Source organism: Neomonachus schauinslandi, chromosome 2, assembly GCF_002201575.2.
Source record: "Neomonachus schauinslandi chromosome 2, ASM220157v2, whole genome shotgun sequence".
NCBI classification, from domain to species: domain Eukaryota; kingdom Metazoa; phylum Chordata; class Mammalia; order Carnivora; family Phocidae; genus Neomonachus; species Neomonachus schauinslandi.
Genome location: NC_058404.1, coordinates 16024630 through 16039689, shown reverse-complemented (window position 1 = coordinate 16039689; position 15060 = coordinate 16024630). Strand labels below are relative to the sequence as shown.

Below are 15060 nucleotides of genomic sequence, written 5' to 3'. Positions count from 1 at the left end.
GGCTTCTCTACCCATGCACTTGGGTGTGCGTATGTCTGGTCTCCCAGGCCCCTTAGCCCCGCTAGGCGCCCCGTCAGAGAGAGCACCGGGCCTCGGCGCCCACCCACTCCGATGCCCAGGCTGTTTGTTACAGGGTCTTTTGGGAAACATGCTGGCCTTCACCAGGGAGGTGGGGATTGGGAGGGGGGCTGCTTTTTCTCTTTTTTAAATATTTTATTTATTTATTTTACAGAGAGAGACATAACGAGAGCAGGAACACAAGCAAGGGGAGCAGGAGAGGGAGAAGCAGGCTTCCCGCCTAGCAGGGAGCCTGATGTGGGGCTCGATCCCAGGACCCTGGGATCATGACCTGAGCCAAAGGCAGACGCTTAATGACTGAGCCACCCAGGTGCCCTTTCTTTTCTTTTTCAATGGCCAGAAGGTTGCGGCCAGTTCCTCATATTCAGGCTGCACATTCCGTTTAGGCTGTGGGCCCAGAGGCAGGAGTCCTGTCTAATTCACAAGTCTCTGTGAGCGCCATGTCTGGGCTGGGCCTTAACTGCCTGTAACTGAGGCCCCCTCACCTGGGGTCACCACTGCCCACTCACCGGTCATTCTCTCCCCTCCCGAGGGGGCAAATAATAGCCTTTAATTAATGGGGACCAAATTTTGATTTATTGAAAAATTCAGACTCTTTAAATCAATTGTTCAGTGTCCTTCAACATTTCTGAAAAAGCTTTCCATGATTTTTAAGTGTCAAGACCTGGGGATTTTCAAGATTTTCATTGTAATTTTTTTTTTAAAGATTTTCTATTAAGTAATCTCTATACCCAGCGTGGGGCTCGAACTCACAACCCTAAGATCAAAAGTCACATACTCTACCAACTGAACCAGCCAGGCGCCCTTCTTTGTAATTTTTCTTCTCCTTTCTCCTGGACCATGGAATAAACCTTGCTATGTTATGTGGGGTCTTACAGTTGTTACTTTTTAGTGACAGTGAGTCTCTTGAGTACTTAAGGAAGATGTTAATGAAAATTGTACCACTGTATGAAAATTTGAAAATGTAGCCTCCACAGCTCATGTGGAAATCTGCACAAGTTTTATAATCTCCTTATATATTTCCTTTTATGTGGTACAGTTTTAAGAATGGATTTTGATATATTTGGGTGCATTTCTCAATCTTCCAGAAGGGCAGATTACCTAGGCTGAACTGTTAGAGCCCTTCAAGAATTCAGTTCCATCATCTGAATCCTAAAAAGGTAAATAATCTTGGCTCCAGATGAAGTCAGGATACCTTTTCAGTGAAACCCCTGAGCTCAGAAAGCTCTGGAAGAGCACACTGGTGTGCGTAACGCACAGGAGGATGAACACTGACCACAGTGACATTTTGTGCAGTGACAGTTTTCCAGCTCATATAAACCTTCAAAGCAGCGGGCACTGAAGTCATGAATCAGTCTGTGTCATCTCTGAAACTGTTTTTAAAAAATTTCATCCTCTAAAAGATCCATATCTGGGGATGTTAACAGCGAAGAGAAAATATACCTTCAAAATGATTGCATCATGAGTTGGTGTTCAATGTTTATTGTTTTCCCACAGTTAATGCTGGGAACATTGGGGCAATCAGCATTGTATATTACTAAGGAGAAAGGGTTGTATCTTTTTTTTTCAGGGGAGGGATATCCAGTCATTTCGATGAGAAATCTCCAGTGGATGTTTCTGAGCTTTGTGAAGAGCAATTTACGATAAAACCAGAAGAGTTCTCACTCCCAGAAAGAAGACTGCAGTGGACAGATGCCTCTGGAACGGCAGAACTGCTACAAACACATCACACACTAAGCCATAACAGCAGCTGGAGTTCTTTCTTATTTGGAAAGTGATGAACATTTCTAATTTATGGAATAAGGTGGAGAGAGAGAGCACATGCACAGGGAGAGAAGCAGACTCCCCGCTGAGTGGAGAGCCTGATGCGGAGCTTGATCTCAGGACCCTGGGATCATGACCTGAGCCGAAGGCAGATGCTTGACAGACTCAGCCACCCAGGCACCTCCAGTCCAGCCTCTTTTATACTTCTTCAGTGTCATTCCCTCTTTACTCTGCTTCTTTGGAAATGGCCCCATGTGTTCTGGCTTCGTACTCCAGAATATAGATGTGGCACTTGGGTATGAGCCCCAACGAAAGCAGGTTGGACTGTTTTTACAACCTACTTTGGTTCTGCTGTTTATACTGATCAAACCCGGGGTAGGAAATTCTTCAAGTTCAGTCTTGCTCACTCAAGCTCTGTTTAGTGGTGAGGGTAGAATTTTTTGCTTGTTAGAAGTGTTTATTTGCCGTGTCTCATCATCTTTGTCTACTGCTCCCTCAGAATCCCTTGAAAATGGGTGGTCTGAAGCAGGGTTAGGATATTCTTATTTTCTCATAGCATTCCTTAGTCAGATCCCAACACCTCAACATCTGTCATAGTCAGTGAACACCCATTCAGACAAAACTTACAGAAGGAACTCAACAGAAGGAATATCTCATTCACTCTTTTATGGATATCTCATTCACTCTTAAAGCAAACAATAAAATGTTCTTGGCCTTGTGAGGAGGAGTGAAAGGCAATGTCCTGACCCATCCCTACTGTGGAACAAAGCAGGGGATGAGTGGGAAAGATCCTAAGCTCCTTCTGGAGGCCAGCTTCACCTCCATTCTCATCTGAACGTAGAGGTCCTCTTCTGGATCTCATTTCCCTAGTGACAAGGGAGTGGTACGCATGTCCATGGACCTGTCCTGCCTGACCAGTGGAGGGATCACTCTGTATAGCCTTCTCATCTATGTGTAGGGTGGTCAGAAATGAGGGAAACAATAACTGGGATAACCATTGGGTTTGTTATTCAACAGGTGGTTGGAATAGTCAGTACTTAGCATACGAGAAAAGCCTGCCAGAGGCCGTCTTGATCAGATACATTGCCAGTCACTGAGCTGTATGGCAGGAGACAGCGGTCTACCTGGTAAGTGTGGGGCTCATTAAACTTGTAAATTCAAGGACTGCTTTTCCTTCTTATGAGTTTACTACTTGTTTTATTGATCTTGTATATGCTGCTGTGAAGTGAATTTCTGTCACCAAGGGACTTTTTGTGGTGTTTCTGTGTGATTCCTCAAGATAACTATAATTGGAAGTTTCGGGTGGATTTTAATGTTTTATGTAACCTAAATAAAAATTGGAATTTAGTTCTTTAGTTCTGAGTTTCCTCTTGTGGCAGTTGAATTAAATTAGTATTTAGAAAACAAAGCTTCCTTTATTCTTTTCTTTTTTCTTCCAAAAGTTATTTAAGATAATTAAAAACTGGGTTTCCAAACACTATCATAGAAGAAGGATTTGAAGATTTAGATGAAGCAAACCTCGGGTGCCTCGTGCAGGAAAACACATACATTATTTTAAAGAGGTAAGAAGCTTTATCATATTGTTTAAAGAGGCTCTTTTTTAAGGTCACACTGTTGCACTTACCTTTTTCCCTATGGTTTCATTTCCTTTCTGAATGTATATTTTCACCCAAGAATAAATTCTAATCTAGTTTTGGAGAACGGTTAATGATCTTTTTAAGAAAATTAAATTGTCATAATTCATAATTATGCATGATTCGTGCATGCTTTCATTTGATGGAGTTTATTGAAAGCATCAACTTTATTATAAACAGCTTGCTTTTCTGTAAACCCTCAGTAGCCTAAAACTGAGCTGGGCTATATTTCTACACATACATTTATCCTAGTTGATTTCAAAATTAGATCTCTCATTGTCCCAGTACAATTACAACTCACAGCATTTTATTTAAAGGTTTGATATGCATCCTGAAGTAACACGAGGAGAGATCTGTACTCTTTGGGAAACACTGATCACAAACCAAGACAAGACTCTGAACTTCATGGAGTTTGTAAGACATTCTGGTCACTCACCAAGATCTGTCCATTTTCCCAGTGCCAAAATTAGCCCCCCTAGAAGAGGTGACAGCTACTTAAGATGTGTTCCAAGATACTCAGCTGTGATGCAGACATACTTGTCAATAGAGTACGAGCAAAAGTAGACATCACATCCCTACCTAGTCCTGGTGAGGCCTGTGAGTGGCCTGAGCCTCTGTCTACTCTTGTCCAGGCTTCCCAGCTCCATTTGCTGTTAGGCCTCAGGATGAAAGCTGCTCATGACTAACCATTGATTCTGGTCTCCCAGGCTGAGGTTCAAAGGACAGCATGGCAGCGAGTACCAGTGTCACTTGTTAGGATTTCTCCTCAAATAACAAATGCTCCACTGTTCATATCTGTCAACACCATTCCTGTCCTCACAGGGAGTGACTCTAATCCCAACTCTAAAGCTCACTATGTAGCTTCTGGTTCCCCTCACTCTTTACAGTGAATACGGGCTGTATTTCATATAGTCTTTCACAGTTCTGTTGTTTACAACCCACTTTTTCTTTTTCTTTTTTTTTTTTTTACACAATAGAAGCTGCTCCCCAAAAGAGAAATTCACTGAATATTTAAAAAACATATTTAGACAATTTAAGCATAATCGTTTTTAAGCCGGCTGCCTAGCCACTTAATTTTGACACATGAGAAAGATGATTAAGGGTTTGGGGCAGTGATGGAGTCTTGGGCACTAGGGGTACATTGGCTTATTATGGTTAAGTAAGGATAGTTGGATTTGTGGGCCTGGATTAAGTGTTGGTTTGTATCAGTCTTTTATTATGAAATTGATTTGGGCCATTTTCACCTCTCATTAGGAGACTTTTATTTTTGTTGCTTCCTTTTCTCCTTTGGGTTTGACCTTGGTACTGTTCAGTTTATACTTACTGTGATGATGTTTTTTTGGAGGGGGGGCAGTGGCTGGTAATAGTTGACTTAAAAACCTCATGAGCTCCCCCTGCTGTTTCGCAGCTGACAATACAAGCCCCATTCAGTTTTAAATCCCGGAGGCAAATAAGTCAAAGAATTGGAGAACCCTTTCTGGGTTTGCTTGATCCAAGAGGCAGAAAATGCTTTTTAACTTTCTCCTGAAAGCTTACCAAATCAGAAAGGAAAGGGAGGCTCTTTTAACACTTTATTCCGGGCTGTCTCTGAAGCTAGGAGGCAGGTCTACACCACTTTTGAAAAACTGCCAACGAAGAATGAAGAAATACATAATTAGGTCACCTCATGTCTGAAATGGATGGGCTACACCCGGGAGATGTGTTTTTAGTCATTTCCTATTTGATCTATAAAGGTTTGGGGGAAAATGTTTTTAAAATAAGCCTCTGATATGATTTCTGTTGTGCTTAATTTTTTCCCCAACACTTCTTGAAACTTGTGGTTTGATTTAAATGTATGCACCTAGTGTGACTTTTCAAGCTAAAGATAATTAAATAGCACACAAATCACATTTGTCAATATTTTTCTTATAAATGTGCAAGCTAATAGGGTACCATGCTATATTACAAATTAAAAACATCAGAAGATACGCATTCATCAGATTACAAATACATATATTGGAACGCCTGCTAGTCATCAATAGGATGGTGAGCGAAACAGGTTTCTGCCTTTGTATAATGCATAGTCTATTGGGGTAGGCATTCATGAAATAAAAATTCAGATAAAACACAATTAAAAATTATGAGTGATCTGTTGGATATGACACCCAAAGCAAAGCAACAAGATGAAAAAATAGGTAATTTGGGCTTTATCAAAATTTAAAACTTTTGTGCCTGAAGGGACACTATCAACAGAATGAAAAGACAACCCAAGAATGGGAGAATATACTTGCAAATGATATATTGATAAAAGGTTAATATCCAGAATACATAAATAACTCCTACAACTCACAGCAAAAAACCAACCCAATTTAAAAATAGGCAAAGAACTTGGGGTGCCTGGGTGGCTCAGTCGTTAAGCGTCTGCCTTCGGCTCAGGTCATGATCCCAGGGTCCTGGGATCGAGGCCCGCATTGGGGCTCCCTGCTTGGTGGGAAGCCTGCTTCTCCTTCTCCCACTCCTCCTGCTTGTGTTCCCTCTCTTGCTGTGTCTCTCTGTCAAATAAATAAATAAAATCTTTAAAAAAAATACGCAAAGAACTTGAATAGACATTTTTTCCAAAGATATGCAAATGGACAATAAACATATGAAAAGACGCTGGACATTTATCATTAGAGAAATGCACATCAAAACCACAATGAAATGCCACTTCACCCCCTTTAGGATGGCAAGTATAAAAACAAACCAGAAAATAACAAATGTTGCTAAGGATGTGGAGAAATTGGCAACTCTGCGCACTGCCTGTGGTTCAGTTGCTGTGGAAGACAGTATGTGGTTCCTTATAAAATTAAAAATAGAATGACCCTATGATCCAGCAATTCCCCTTCTGGGTATATACCCGGAAGAACTGAAAGCAGGGCTCGAAGAGATATTTGTACCCCCACGTCCACAGCAGCATTATTCACAGTCGCCAACAGGTGGGAGCAACCCAAGGGTCCGTGGACAGATGAATGGACACACAGAATGTGGTCTGTACGTAGACGGGAATAGTATTCAGCCTTAAAGAGGAAGGCGATTCTGACACATGTGAGAACATAGATGAACCTTGAAGACGTTATTGGTCAAGTGAAATAAGGCAGACCCCAAAGGACAAATGTTGACTGATTCCACTTAGGTGAGATACGAATAGCCACATTCAGAGACAGGAGAACGGTGGTTGCCAGGCAGTAGGGGAGGGAGGAATGGGGGAGTGGTGGTTTGAGGGATAGGGAGTTTCAGTAAGGGAAGCCGAAACGGTTCTGCGGATGGACGGTTGGTGATAGCTGCCCAGCCGTGTGAATGTACCGAATGCCACGGAACTGTACACGTAGAAATGGTTAAAGTGGCAAATTTTCTGTTATGTCTATTGACCACAGTTTAAAAGAATCATGATAAGTAATTTGAAGGGAAAAAAGCAACAGGTTTCTCCTACTGGATTTTTAGTGGCCAAGTGAGGGGCAGTTAGATTTAGTAGATGGTCCAGGAAGCCTTGCTGACATGGGCAGGGAAAGGGAGAGTGGGAGAGAGGGAGAAGGTGCGAAGGCCCCAGGCGGAGGGGCAGGGAAGAGCGGGCAGGTGGGCGCCACAGGGAGACCTGTGGGGAGAACAGCGGTGATGGGCTGGGGCGTGGGGCAGGCCGCGGGAACTGCAGCGGCGAGGTGTTACTGAAGTCATTAGTGGGGGAGGAGAGGAAAATAGGATCCAAACTCCACGTAAACAGGCCGCTCCGAGGGCTGCGTGGAGAGCAGATTTTGAGGAGCCGGAAGCGTGGCCTGCGAGTCCCGGGAGGCTGTGCAGCGTGTGGCTGGGGCTCTGCCAGCTCGGGAGGACCTGTGCGCGCGCAGAGGGGTAAGATGAGGTGAAGGACTGTACGCACAGGTGGGGGGGTTGCCGAGGACGACTCCCTGGTTAAACGGCCTGTCCTTGCCGTGGGAGGCTTCAGTGGCGCGTGACTCAGCCTGATTGGAAAAATAGGCCCTATTTATTCTTCCTCAGGAAAAATGAACTGCTAAGGTACTTTTAATTCTTCAGAGAACAGCGCTCCGTACATTTTGGTTATTAGCATGCCTGTTCTGAGCCATCCATTACCAAGATCAAGCCTAATTTCTGACTAACTGGATGCTAGGAAATGATGAGGACAGTGATGGGTAACTGCCTGTGCTCTTTTAAACGCTGCTGGGCCAAAAGTGCATTCAGAAGATAAAAGGTGACGTAAAGCTACATTGCAGAATTTTCAGTGAGGTCACTAGAGCAGTTTGAAGCTTTAAAGCCCCCTTTTTTTCCCCCTTCAATATGACTGTAAGTAGTATCTGGGAACTCAAGCAGGGAGGAGGCCAGTGTATTCGAGTGGAAGAGGAGAGAAGGTGTCCATTCCGTGGAGCTTCGTAGGTGTGGTGTCAGTGAATAAACTCGGTGGGCCAGGCCAGCGTCTACCTAAAGCAGTGAGAGACTGTGCTTTCCTCCGTGTCAGAAGAGTGATCAGGGCAGCGAACTCTCAGGGCCCAAAGGGGGTTGTGCACGGACACGGCGGGCACCTCCATGGCCGAGAGCCAGCCGAGAGCAGGATGCGGCAGAGGGCAGAGCAGGCCCGAGCGGGAGTAACACCGAAGGAGCCCCAGGGGAAATGCGAGGCTTACTAATGGCTCGTTCCAGTGTAGCAAAAATGAAGTGCTTCGTTTTGGCAAAGGACTCAACCCTGAGTCTGTTCCAGCCTCTGGATCCAGCGGCAGGAAATGAAAGAGGAACGTGGGGAGCTGCCCCTGAGTTGATCACCAGCAAAATCCAGCCTCGGAGACACCCTGCAGGACAAATGGTTTGGGCTTTCCAACAGAGAAATTGTAAGCAATTGAACGGGGTGGAGGGGAGGTTCTATAGATTAAAAGAGATTTAAAAGGCATATCAAAGATTTTCAGATGAGCAAGATAGGAACTAAACTGTATTATTGTCCAGGGATGCACATTTGGGTGATAAAGCTATTTTTAAACATCCAAGTAGGGGCGCCTGGGTGGCTCAGTCGGTTAAGCATCTGCCTTCGACTCAGGTCATGATCTCAGGGTCCTGGGATGGAGCCCCCGGTTGGACTCCCTGCTCAGCGTGGAGCCTGCCTCTCCCTCTCCTCCCTGCTCATGCTCTCTCTCGCTCTGTCTCTTTCTCAAATAAATAAAATCTTGAAACATCCAAGCAAGTGATTGCTGCAAAAGTCAGAACAGCGGGTACGTCGTTGGGGAGCGAGGGCTTGGAACTGGGTGACATGGGGATGGCAGAGTTCTGTTTTTTGACCTGCGTGGTGGTTAAGTGTATCCACCTTAAAATACACCATTCAACCAATCATTGTTTTATGTGGTTTTCTGCATCTTTATTTAATTTTGCAATAAAAAAGATTAAAAGGTGTTTAGCTCTTATTAGGCATTTTATTATCTTTTGTCTCTTCCCTAACATTCATGATGCTCTCACCATCACCACAGTGCGATTCGGCCATGTTTCCCTTGGAGTTTTATTCTTTGCGCAGGTAATTCACGTTCCCGAAACCACTGTTACTCGTTTCTGTGTCGCCTTCATAAGGATCTATTTTGGTGGCTTGCTTGTGGTTCGACCTTTGGGTTGCATCCACGACTCTAGGTATTGCTTGTCACTTGTTGTCTAGTTTGGAAATTGGGGTTAGCTTAATAAAGACAATATTGTTTTAATTTGATAGTATATTTTAATAGGAATAGTAGGAGACTCCATGTTGTGTTGCATTCTTGCTCTTTTCAATTTAATCAAGAAATGAGCCTAATCTTCAAGCTTCAGTTACTCTGAGGAGGGACTGCCATCTGTCCTTTATAGACCTTTCTTGAGCCCTTACTCTGTGCTAACCTCTGCTAGATTCTGGTGCTAAAGAGAGGAATATAATCTTTTGCCCTTTTATTTATTTATTATTTAATCTAGTGCCCTTTTAAAAGGTTCAGAAACAATCAATCATCAAAATTTATGCAGAATTATAAACTTGAATAAACTGATACTGGGCTTCAACTCTGTAGAGAGAAATCCTGTGTCAATGCCACAAACACTGGCCCCTCCATCTCCATTTTTGCACGAGAGACTCAGTCCACACAGAAATCAGAGTGATCTTTTTATTTATTTAAAAGATTCTTTTTATTGAAGTATAGTTGACACCCAGCGTTAGATTAGTTTCAGGTGTACAGCATGGTGATTCAACAACTCTGTGCGTTATGCTCTGTGCTCACCAAAAGTGTAGCTCCCATCCGTCACCATACATTCTCTATGCGGTGCCGCTCATTCTATATTCATTCCATAACCGGAAGCCTGTACCTCCCTTCCCCCTCCACCCATTTTGCCCTTCCCCCACCCCTCTCCTTTCTGGCAACCACCAGGTTGTAGAGTGGTCTTTTTAAAAGGCATATCCGGTAAAATCTTAAGACAATTCACTAGCCATATGGGCAACCGTGAACTCCTTAGAAGTTCCTCTTTCACGCTTCTGAGCTTTCACACAAGATGTTCTTTCTACCTGAAACCCTCTTCCTTTACTTCCCCAAGTCACTTCTTATACTTCCTTCAGGCATCAGCTGGTATGTCCCTTTCTCTGTTCCATTTGGACCAGTTGGGAGCTTTTGCTCTGGACACTGCCCCCCACCACCACCCCAGCAACCCTAAATGTTCCTTTTTAGCATTTATCACACTTGAATAGTTGGCTTACCTAATTTCTTCCCCATTAGGCTATATAACTGCCCTCAGGCCGTCACTTGCCTTACTCCCCATTTCCTCAGTCCTTGGCGTGGGCACTTAACCGGCACAGAGGGGGCTTTGGCAGTGGAATGAGTAACACACAGAAGGGCCTAATGACAGTGGGAGGTGGGACATCAGAGAAAGCTCTCCAGAAGAGCTGGTGGTGCCCTCTCGAAGGGGAGGCTGGAGTACCCAAGGTAAAGAAGGGAGCTGAGGAGGTTGGGATGGTGGTGGAACAACTTTCTAGACGAAAGGGCCAAGAGCATTTGCAAAGGCAGGAGAGGGCTTGACTAGTTCAGGAAGCTCCAAGAAGTTTGGAAGCCAGAATTGTAACGGGTAGAACAGGCAAGTTGTTTAGACCCAGTGACCCTTCCTATTCAGAAAGACTTAATTTATGAGAAGGACGTTGTTCAGAGAGCTGTGATAGAACATCACACACCCTGGTCTGTGTGGCGCCCTGCTGAAGAGATGCTCCATGTGATGGGTTTCTGGTTCCTGTCTCTTAGGTGCGATAGTTACCGTATGATCTCAGGAAGAAGTTTCAAGAATTTGGTCCCTCTCACACTGGATTTACCAGGAAGGCAGATTTTAAGGTGATTTTGACTGGCTTGTGCAACCTCCTGAATGAATATGAGTGTGAAATGCTGGGAAGGAGACGAGACACTAAAGGAGATGGAAGGTGAGTCAGGTCTAGAGAACGAAGTACTGTTTGTATTTACTCATAAAAGAATGTACCATTTTGGGGCGCCTGGGTGGCTCAGTCGGTTAAGCATCCAGCTCTTGATTTCATCTCAGGTCATGATCCCAGGGTCATGGGATTGAGCCCCATGTCGGGCTCTGTGTTCAGTGGGAGTCTACTTGAGGATTCTGTCTCTTTCTCTCCCTCTGACCCTCCCCTGCTCTCTATCTCTCTCATAAAATAAATAAATTTTTAAACGTACCATTTTATAAAATAAAGAGAGTTGTAAAATGACTCAGTTTGTGTGTATGCATGGACTATCTTTTAAAGGATACATTAAAAACTGGTAATAGTGATCTCTTCCCAGGAGAAGCACAGGATGGCTGGGGGCAAAGGGGGGAGGGACACTGACTTTTCACTGTTTGCCCTTTTGTACTTTTAACATTTTATTTCATATAAATGTATTTGTTATTTAAAACTTATTTTAAAATTAGTGTGTGCACAGTAAGGTTTTAAGGAAACCTATAAAAAATGTTAGTGCTTATAACTGGATGGTAGGATTATAGGTGTTTTTGTATTTTCCTTATACTTTCGAATGTGTTTACAGCCTTCTGCAATGAGCATCGATTGCTTTTGTAATTAGTCTTTTAATGTTATATTATTTTTTGAAACCTGCATTTTAGAGACTGTACATTGGGACAGCCAACTGCCCAATTCTGAAGTCCTGGAGGACCACAACTTTACACAAGAAGAGTATTCTCAAGCTTAGATCCAAACCCTACTCTTGTAAGAGAGTGGGAAAATGTTCCTGATGGTGGCAGCCACTGCAGGGAAGAAAAGGAGCTGGGCTGGGAAGCAAACATATTGTAGTTCAAATCCCAGCTCTGCCACAAAGAGACTTTGGGTGGCTCAGGACAGAGTCTCTGAGTTAGCTCTCATCTGAAACTTGAGGGTGACTGTGGAGATGAAATGGGGCAACAGCGCAACAGCTTGGGAAAGCGCCCAGCACTGTGCCAGGTCAGAGAAGACAGCAAGGAGTGCCTTTGGGGGACTGAGCTCTCAATCGTCATCAGCTCAGCTAAGGCCACCCTGAACGGTGTGGTTGTGTGGTCGCAGTTTTAAGACACATCCCCTAGTCCTACTCCAAGCTTCTCTGAACTCTCTTTAGAACTTCTGGAGCTGCCCCTGTGCCTGGTACCTAGCAAGTCCTAACAAGAGATCTCTTCCTTTCTTCCATTCTTGATGTCTTCTGATGCAGAGAGGAAAACATGAACATTAAGACCGGTTCAAGAAAAAAGAGACAGCGAATTGAAAGGATAAACTTTTTCCCCCCAAATTCAATATTATTAATAGGTCATCAGTCTCAAAGGAAATTGTTTTAGTCTATATAACAATCCCATGCAGACTTCAGCCATAATAGCTAGGTTCCTGGGTACAGACCATTGGCCAGGCACTGCTGTGGTAACTATTCTCCCATCCTCCCTATGGGGTAGGTACTATCAGTCCATTTAACTAGGGAACTGAGGCTCAGAGCTGTTAAATAATTTGTTCAAGGTCATACAGCTAGGACATGGTGGAGCCAGGACTCCAACCCAAGCAGTTCAGCTCCAGAGCCCATGTTCTTAATCACCATGCCTCTAAGTGAGTATATTTAATGCCTCAAATAATGATGCTATTTGACTTATTTTAAAAGTCCAGAAAAAACATATAGACCAGAGCATCATTTTCATATGATTTTGTCAATGTTTCTGAAGCCATTTCAGAGATAGATTTGTAGGAGTGAGTGGGCACAGTGTTGTTGCAAGTAAGCATCCCCCTTCACCTGAGGTGAGTCAAGATCAACATCCCATTAGAGAAGAGTAGGTAGTTCTGAGCAGGCTGACCAGTCGCCTAGGGAATAAGGTACTCTGAACTTTTCTTTGCCTCTGAAATGTGGCATTTGCGAGAGCCTGGCATGAGAGAGACCTCTGTACTCCTGAGCAATGGAGGAAGTCAGCGTGCCTGATGTTGAGTCTGGGTTAGTATCAAGCAGAGAGGCCCGAGAAGTATGTGGGGGCCACAGTAGGAAGACCTGAACAGGGAACTTGGACTTTATCCTAAGAGCCCTGGGAAGGCATCGAATAAGGCTGAACAGGGGAGTTTGGGATCTGTATGTTAGAAAGAAATCACTCTGGCGGCCATGTTGACAATGAATTGGAGGAAGCAAACAGGGAAGCTGGGACAAGGGGCGGGAAGCTGGAGGGGGACGTTGTTGGGCTGGGCTCTGGCTGTGGCAGAGGAGACAGAAGTGAGCAGATTCAAGAGGTGGGAGGTAAAATCAACCAGACGTGATGACTGTTTGAATGTGGAGTTCAGGAGAAGGGAGAGGGACAGACCAAGGGACAGTGGTGGATCAGGGGGAGGCAGATGGTGAGTCTCCCTGGAGGTAAGGAGATCTGAAAAGAAAACGGAAGCACTTTCCCTTCTGTAGCGTAGGATATCTCTGCCTACATTAAGGAACTCCAAAGAAACCCTCAGGATAAGTGGTCCTACCCAATAAGAGAAAAAGTTGGTGATGGGGACAAGAAGGGGTGGGTAGAGAAAGAAGGGGTGAAGAGAAGGGAGGAAACATTTATGTTTTGATATATTTATATATTTGGGGAGAAAGAGTTTATTTGTCCAATGATTTTCTCTCCTGTAGTTCCAGGGTAACCAGAAGACCCTACAGAGGGCTTTTTAAGAAGCTGGATGTTGATAGTTTCCCTCCCAGAATTCAGGTCAGTACTTCGGCTCTGCAGCTTCCTCCTTAATGAGGATGAGGTTCATCGTGTCTTGGCAAAGTATGACCAGACATTAGATGTAAAAACACACCACAAACTCTTTTTTGGAAGAAGCTTGCAAACCACAGCAAACACCTCATGCTCCCAAACCACCATCAGGTGCAACATAAATTCATCATATATTCTCATTCTCCGCATCCCTTTGTTATTACCCACAGGACTGTCCTCATAGGAAGTCATTCGATGCTTCTTGGGACTCACTGTTTCCTAAAATCCATCATCCTCCAAAGCATATTCAGCTTTGCTGGTCTCTCTTTCTCTAATTCATAATTGAACAGATTTGAAAATGTTGTCTCACTGATAAATGTTCTTTTCATACCAAGAAAGCAGATAACACAATCCTACTTTCAGTAGTTTTAGAATTTCTAAAATTTCTCTTTCAGTTTTTAATTGCATTCTAAGAAATGTTTCACTCTGAAACAATGTTGTCCCTTTGAAATTACTGATGCAGCCATGAAATGCCTCCCCCCAACCCCCACCCCAGAGCCTCCCCTCAGCACATATGTTTGGGCCATCATCAGCCAGGGGCTCGGGGTCAGAACAGGTATAATTCAGCTCTAATTTGACAATACCCATGTTGCTTGGGTCCTTCTGACTGAGTTGTAATATAATTCAGATGAGGTTCCATTGTATTCATCTCTGCCTCTTTACTGGATGTTAGAGGAGGAAGGGTTTGTGAGACCAGGGACTCTTCACGCTTTCACAAGTTTATTGTTTGTGGCTTGTGGCCAGAATATACATTTGCAAATGACCCTCCCTGCAATTTGACTTTTTCCAGAACAACTTCTCTAAGTGTCCAGAATTGGCTCCCCCGACTTCCCCCAGGTTTGCTGAGGATGTAGGGGGTTGCAGTTATGGCTTTGCCACCTGAGTGGGATAGACTACATCCCAGAAGCTCAGAGCGGCGTTGTACCTTATAGTCCGGAGGCTTGTGCGCATTCTCCCCATGGCTACCTTCTAGCACTTGTTTTTCTCTGCTAAGTACACTTTAGGTTGTATTTCGAAAGAGCAACGGGGCTCGGTCACAGGTTTATATTCTGACATAGATATAAAATAGGAATCATGTTTATGTAGAAAATATATGTAGAAGTCCTGGTGTTTAGTGCATAGAAATGAAACTCTTTTATTGTGGAAGACCTCTAGGGGCGCCTGGGTGGCTCAGTCTGTTAAGCGTCCACCTTCGGCTCAGGTTGTGATCCTGGGGTCCCTGGATTGAGCCCTACATCAAGCTCCCCACTCAGCGGGGAGTTTGCTTCTCCCTCTCCTTCTGCTTCTTCCCCTGCTCATGCTCTCTCTCGCTCGCTCACTCACTCTCTCAAATAAAAAAATAAAATCTTAAAAAAAA

The 15060-nt window shown here is 44.1% G+C and overlaps 1 non-coding gene across 1 annotated transcript; it reads right to left on the bottom strand.

The window, feature by feature from the left end:
* Nucleotides 1–806: 806 nt before the first annotated feature.
* On the bottom strand, nucleotides 807–879 carry TRNAK-UUU. The gene has a single exon. It is a non-coding gene; the product is annotated as a tRNA-Lys (tRNA).
* Between the last annotated feature and the right edge of the window lie 14181 nt (nucleotides 880–15060).